This window comes from Propithecus coquereli, unplaced genomic scaffold (genome assembly GCF_000956105.1).
Source record: "Propithecus coquereli isolate 6110/MARCELLA unplaced genomic scaffold, Pcoq_1.0 Scaffold9, whole genome shotgun sequence".
NCBI lineage: Eukaryota > Metazoa > Chordata > Mammalia > Primates > Indriidae > Propithecus > Propithecus coquereli.
The window spans coordinates 5,061,226-5,067,885 of record NW_012155284.1 but is presented as its reverse complement, the minus strand read 5'-3'; positions in this window follow the sequence as shown (position 1 = coordinate 5,067,885).

The following is a 6,660-nucleotide window of genomic DNA, read 5'->3' as shown; positions in this document are numbered from 1 at the left end:
AGACCCCGTCTCTACTAAAAATAGAAAGAAATTAGCTGGACAACTAAAAATATATAGAAAAAATTAGCCGGGCATGGTGGCGCATGCCTGTGGTCCCAGCTACTCGGGAGGCTGAGGCAGTAGGATTGCTTGAGCCCGGGAGTTTGAGGTTGCTGTGAGCTAAGCTGACGCCACGGCACTCTAGCCCGGGCAACAGAGTGAGACTCTGTCTCAAAAAAAAAAAAAAGAAAGAAAGAAAAAAAGACATTTGAGTAATAGAATTCAATAAAGATTTTGGTTGAATTAAGTACAACTAGGCGTCTACATGATACCAAGTAACCAGTAATTAAGGACTTTTTCCCCCATGTTTTACTTAATTGTTTTGGTATTTGTGTTTTGTTATTCAGCTAGGCTGTGACACTCCTGAAATGATTAAAAGCAGGGATTTGGGAAGCATGGAGAACAGGGTTGTGGTGGTTGTGAAAATTATCTGAAACTATGTATCAAGCTATGAAAAGAGACAGAGAAAACTTAAATGCCTGTTACTAAGTTAAAAAGTTAATCTGAAAAGGTTACACAATGACAATATTCTGAAAAAGGCAAATATATTTCCAAATAGGGCAGAATGTGTGTAAGTGAACTTTCATCATTCTGAAGGGCACATTGTACATTTAAAACATATTTATAATAATATTTAAAATAGTGCCTTTTAATGCAGCCTATATTTTTTCTTCTAGCACAGCAAAAAATTTCAGGTAAGAAAATTCCTAAGAGGTAAAACCCTAAGAATTTCTCATAAAGAAGGAAAACAAAGATGAAAATCAATACAATTACAGAAAAGGATTTATCAGCATGTTCAATTCTTTATTTAAAAAAAGAGAATTAGTTTTCACCAAATCATTGGAGAATAAACACTTGAAAAGCAATATTATTTAACTCATATTAAATAATTTGTGCCTACAAGTAAAGACTGATACACAATTTAAATCATGTATTTTACTGGGTGGAAATGTGTTTTCTTTGCTTTATAAAAGTTAATTTCCATAAGTAAAGATAAAAAAAATCAATGTTTTACAAACACTGCTTCATAGAAATAAAAATAGTGGGGAGAGCACTCAAGATACATTGTTTAGTATATTTCTCAGTTACAAAATGATACATGCAGGCTATATGAATACTTTGTGAAATATTCAAAAGGAGAAAAGAAATATTCAAAGTAAAAACAAACTACCAGGCCGGGCGCGGTGGCTCATGCCTGTAATCCTAGCACTCTGGGAGGCTGAGGCGGGAGGATTGTTTGAGCTCAGGAGTTCGAGACCAGCCTGAGCAAGAGCGAGATCCCATCTCTACCAAAAATAGAAAGAAACTAATTGGACAGCTAAAAATATATAGAAAAAATTAGCCGGGCATGGTGGCGCGTGCCTGTAGTCCCAGCTGCTTGGGAGGCTGAGGCAGTAGGATTGCTTGAGCCCAGGAGTTTGAGGTTGCTGTGAGCTAGGCTGATGCCACGGCACTCTAGCCCGGGCAAAAAGAGTGAGACTCTGTCTTAAAAAAAAAAAAAAAAACAAACTACCGGTTGCCAATGGTAGTTGCAAATCACTTAAGCTGGACACCCGTTGTGCCCTTTAAACTTTCATTATCCCTATTTTTGCTTTTGCAACCAATTGAAATTGATATAAGGTCACAAAGACAAGAAAGAGTGAACAAGAAAAATGAGTTTAATATAGAGCTAGGAGTTGAAAGAGAATGAGATAGCAAGAATGAGTTGAGGAAGAAGAGAAATAGGTTTGGGGTTAAATAGGCCAAAATGTTGTGATTAAACTGAGAAGATCTGGGACAGATAGGCATGATAATGCCCTGCACTCTTTAAACTTTTCTGTACAGTTGAGCCTGGGACAATGGGGAGAGGGGATAGGAGAAGGGAAGAGAGGTTAGGGGTGCCAATACCATTCCTGCAGCCAAAAATCTGAGTATAACTTTTGACTCCCCAAAATCTTAACTACTCATAGTCTACTGTTGACCAGAAACCTTACCAATAACAAATTGATTAATGCACATTTTGTATGTTACATGTATTATATACTGTAATCTTATAATAAAGCTAGAGAAAAGAAAATGTTATTAAGAAAATCATAAGGAAAATACATTTAGAATACTATACTGTATTTATCGATACCGTAAGTTTACATCATCTGTTTACAGATAAATTGTCTGTCTGAAATGGTGGGCAACCACAGCTGCAGGCCTCAATCTATGGTACATATCAGGCAATTCAACTTTTTCTTGTAATGTCATAACTTTTCTCTGCTTCTTGGGAGCACTTCCAGCATCACCAGTGACACTTTGTATGGGTGTGATGGTGTTATTCAAAGTTTATGTTGTTGCACTAATCGCTATGAAAAACACAAGAATTATGAGAGATCACTTTTTAGTGTGACATACGGTTAACTGGAGAGGTGAACTGCTCACTCAGAGATGATTAGTGTTACTCTAGCGTTTTAAGTGGCTACTCACAACACTTGAGCTCACCACAATAGCAACAGGAGGTGGCTATGAAATTATTATAGTAGTACAGTATGTACCACAGTAAATTTAATGCAGCTATCATTTAATGCTGCATCTTTACATCTGTTTATACTTCTCTTGACTGTGAATGGTGCCATGTATGTTGTGTTTGTGTCCATAAGTTTTGATAAATTTTAACTTTTTAAAATGGATTCATGTATATTTATGGTAGTAAATGATAAAATACACTAGTACCTCTATATATTTTATGCATCCATGGCATGCCTTTTTCTTAATTTTTTTGATATTTCTAGGTTTATCTGAAAGTTTTTTCAAATTGTCACAAATCTCCAAAAAATTTTCCAATATATTTATTGAAGTAAATCCATGTATAGGTGGAGTTGTGCAGTTTAAACCAGTGTTGTTCAAGGGTCAACTGTACTTGGGAAGTGAGAAGAGGAGCATGCCTTCTCTGTTTTTGTTAGGATATTATTTCAGTTGTTTAACAGAGATTAAATAACAGTGGCACAAATACAATAGACGGCAGGTTTGCCCTGCTCCATGAAGTTCCAGAAGCATAGACACCTTCTAACTTGTTCCACCATGCAGGGTGTTGTCATTTTCTGCATGGTTGAAGATGTCTCACATTCCAGCCTCACACTCCCTGTCCTTTAAAGAAAAGGCATGAACTAAAGGATGCTTGAAACACTTCTGCTCAAATCAAATTGGCCAGAACTTACTTACATGGCCACACTGAGCTACAAGGGAGGAGGAATAATGTCTCCAGCTAGATTGCCGTATGTCCCACTAAAAATCAGGAGTTCTCTATGACCCACTAAAAGAAGAAAGGTGAATGGATATTTGGGAACAATTAGAAGTCTCTGCCACAGGCCTGCTACAGGAGACAAGGTATCACTGCTATCAATAGCTTCAGTGTGGTGCTTGGGAAAGTGAGGTATGTAGGTAGGGGGCAATTTGCATGCCTTGTAACCACTGGCCTTTGCTAATCAATACATTCCCTTGATTACTGTAGCTTTATAGTAAGCCTTGAAATCAGGTATGTGTCCCTTGTTCTTTTTCAGAATTGTTTTGGTTATTCTAATGTATTGGTATTTACACATGAATTTTAGAATCAGCTTATTGATATAGACAAAAATTCCCTCTGAGATTTTGATTCAGATTACCTAAAATCTATAGATCAGTTTGGGGAGAATTGACATCTTGACAATATCGAGTCTTACAATTCATGAACACAGTACATATCTCCATTCATTTAGATCTTCTTTGACTTTTTTCATTTGGATTTTATACTTTCTAGCATATAGATCCTGCACATATTTTCTTATGTTTATAGGTATTTCCTATAATACTTTTTTTGCATGTGTGCTATAAGTGATATTGTATTTACTGAGTTGTTTTTTGTTCATATATGAAAATTCAATTTTTATGTATTGGTCTTGTGTTATGTGACCTTGTTATACTCATTTAATAGTTTTAGGAATCCTTCTTTTGTAGATTCTTTGAGATTTTCTACACAGAAAATCATGTCATAGGCAAATAGACACAACTTATTTCTTCCTTTCTAATCTGTATGTCTTTTATTTCTTTTTCTTCCCTTATTGTACTGGCTAGAACTAATCAGTATGGTGTTGAATGAGAGTGGTGAGATTTGACATCCTCTTTTTTATTTTATCAAGCAGGGTTTTTATTTTACCATTAAGTAAGATGCCAGCCAGAGATATTTTGCAGATGCTCTTTATCAGGTTAAGAAAATTCCTTAGTTTTCTGAGAGTTTTGATCATAAATGAATGTTGAATTTTGTCAAATTCTTTTCTGCATCTATTGAGATGATCATGTGATTTTCTACTTTAGTCTGTTAATGTGGTGAATTACATCAATTGAATTTCAAATTATTGAATCAGCCTTACATTTCTACAATAAATCTTACTTGGTCATGATGTATTATCTGTTTTATATATTGCCAGATTTTATTTTCTAATATGTTATTGATGTATATTTGTCTATAGCTTTCATTTCTTGCATTGTCTTTTCCCACTTTTGGTATTGAGATAATGCTAGCTCAATAAAATAACTATTCCATCCTAGATTCTGGAAAAAATTAGGTATAAATAGAATTTAAATTAAGCAGAAATTTTCCTACTTAAATGTTTGGTAGAGTTCACTAGTGAAACCATCTGGGCCCAGAATTTTTTTTGTTGGAAGATTTTTAACTGCAAATTCAATTTCTTTACTAGGTATAGTACTATTCAAGTTATCTATTTCTTCTTGAGTACATTTTGGTGGTTTGTGTCTTTCAAGGAATTTGTCCATTTTATCTAATTTTTTATGGGCATAGTGTTGTTTGTAGTATTTCCTTATTATCCTTTTAATGTCTATGGGGTCTGTAGTGCTATCCCTTCTTTTCTTCCTGATACTAGTAATTAGTGCCCTCTCTCAGCCTTTCCCTCTCTGTCTCTCTCTGTCTCTCTCTCTCATCTCTATTTATCATTTATTGAGGTTAAATTCACATAATATGAAATTAACTACTAATCATTTTAAAGTATACAATCTAATGGCGTTTCATACACTCACAATGTTGTACAATCATCACCTTTATCTACTTCCAAGACATTTACATCATAACAAGAGGAAACCCTGTACCTTTTAAGCCTCTGGCAACCAGTAGTCTGCTTTCTGTCTGCATGGATTTATCTATTGATATTTAATATAAATGGAGCCATACAGTATGTGACCTTTTGTGTCTGACTTTTTTCACTTAGCATAATGTTTTCAAGGTTCATCCTTGTTATGACATGTATCAGTACTTCATTCTTTCTTGTTCCTGAATAGAATTCCATCATATAGATAAACCACATTTTGTTTATCCATTCATCAGCTGATGGACTTTGGGTCATTGCCCCCTTTGGGCTATAGTAAATAATGCAGCTATGAACATTCATGTACAAGTATTTGTTTGAATACCTGTTTTCAAAGTCTTTCTCTTTTTACCTTTGGTCAGTCTGACTAAATGTTTATCAATTTTATTGACCTTTTTAAGGAACCAGTTTTTGGTTTCATTGATTTTTCTCTATTTTCTTTTCTGTTTTCAATTTAATCAACGTCTGCTCTTATCTTTATATTAATATATTCACCTTGTATCCTGTGATTTACCTAAACTCATTTATTAATTCTAAGAGCTTTTTTCCTTCTACTTGCTTTGCATTTAATTTGCATTTCTTTTACTGGTTTCCTAACATGGAAGCTTAGATTACCAATTTGGAACCTTTCTTTTTCTTCTAACATAAGCATTTAACACCACAAATTTCCTTCTAAGACATATTTAGCTGCATTCCACAAATTGTTATATGTTGACTTCATTTTCACTTAGTTCAAAATATTTTCTAATTTCTCTTGAGACTTCCTCCTTGACTCATGGATTATTTAGAAGTATATTGTTTGGGAATTTTCCAGATAACTTTTGGTTATTGATTTTTAATTTAATTCTGTTATGACAAAAGAACATACTTTATATAATTTCAATTATTTTAAATGTGTTAAGGTGAATTTTTATGGCCCAGAATGTGGTCTATCTTGGTGAAAGTTTCATATGTATTTGCAAAGAATATGTATTCTGCTGTTGTTAGGTGATGTGTTCTATAAAATATCACTTAGATCCAATTAGTTGATGACATTGGTCAATTTTTCATATCCTTGCTGAATTTTTGTCTGCTAATTCTACTGTTACCTAAAGAAGAGTGTTGAAGTCTCCTACCATAACAGTGGATATGTCTCTTTCTCTTTTAGCTCTGTCAGCTTTTGCTTTGTATATTTTGAAGCTCTATTGCAGGTACATTCACATTTAGGATTATTATGTCTTCTTGATAAATTAACTCTTTTATTAATTGTAATGTTGTTTTTATCTTTAATAACTTTCCATGCTCTGAAGTCTATTTTGTCTTATGTTAGTGTAGTCATTCCATATTTATTTTGATTAGTGTTTGAATGGTATATCTTTTTCCATCCTTTTACTTTAACCTATATGAAGTGAGCTTCTCATAGCATACACTTTGGTCTAGTTTGTTTATTTGTTTGACCAATCTGACAATTTCTATCTTTATTTGGTGTGTTTAGATAATTTATATTTAATGTAACTTTTGATATGGTTGGATTTAGGTC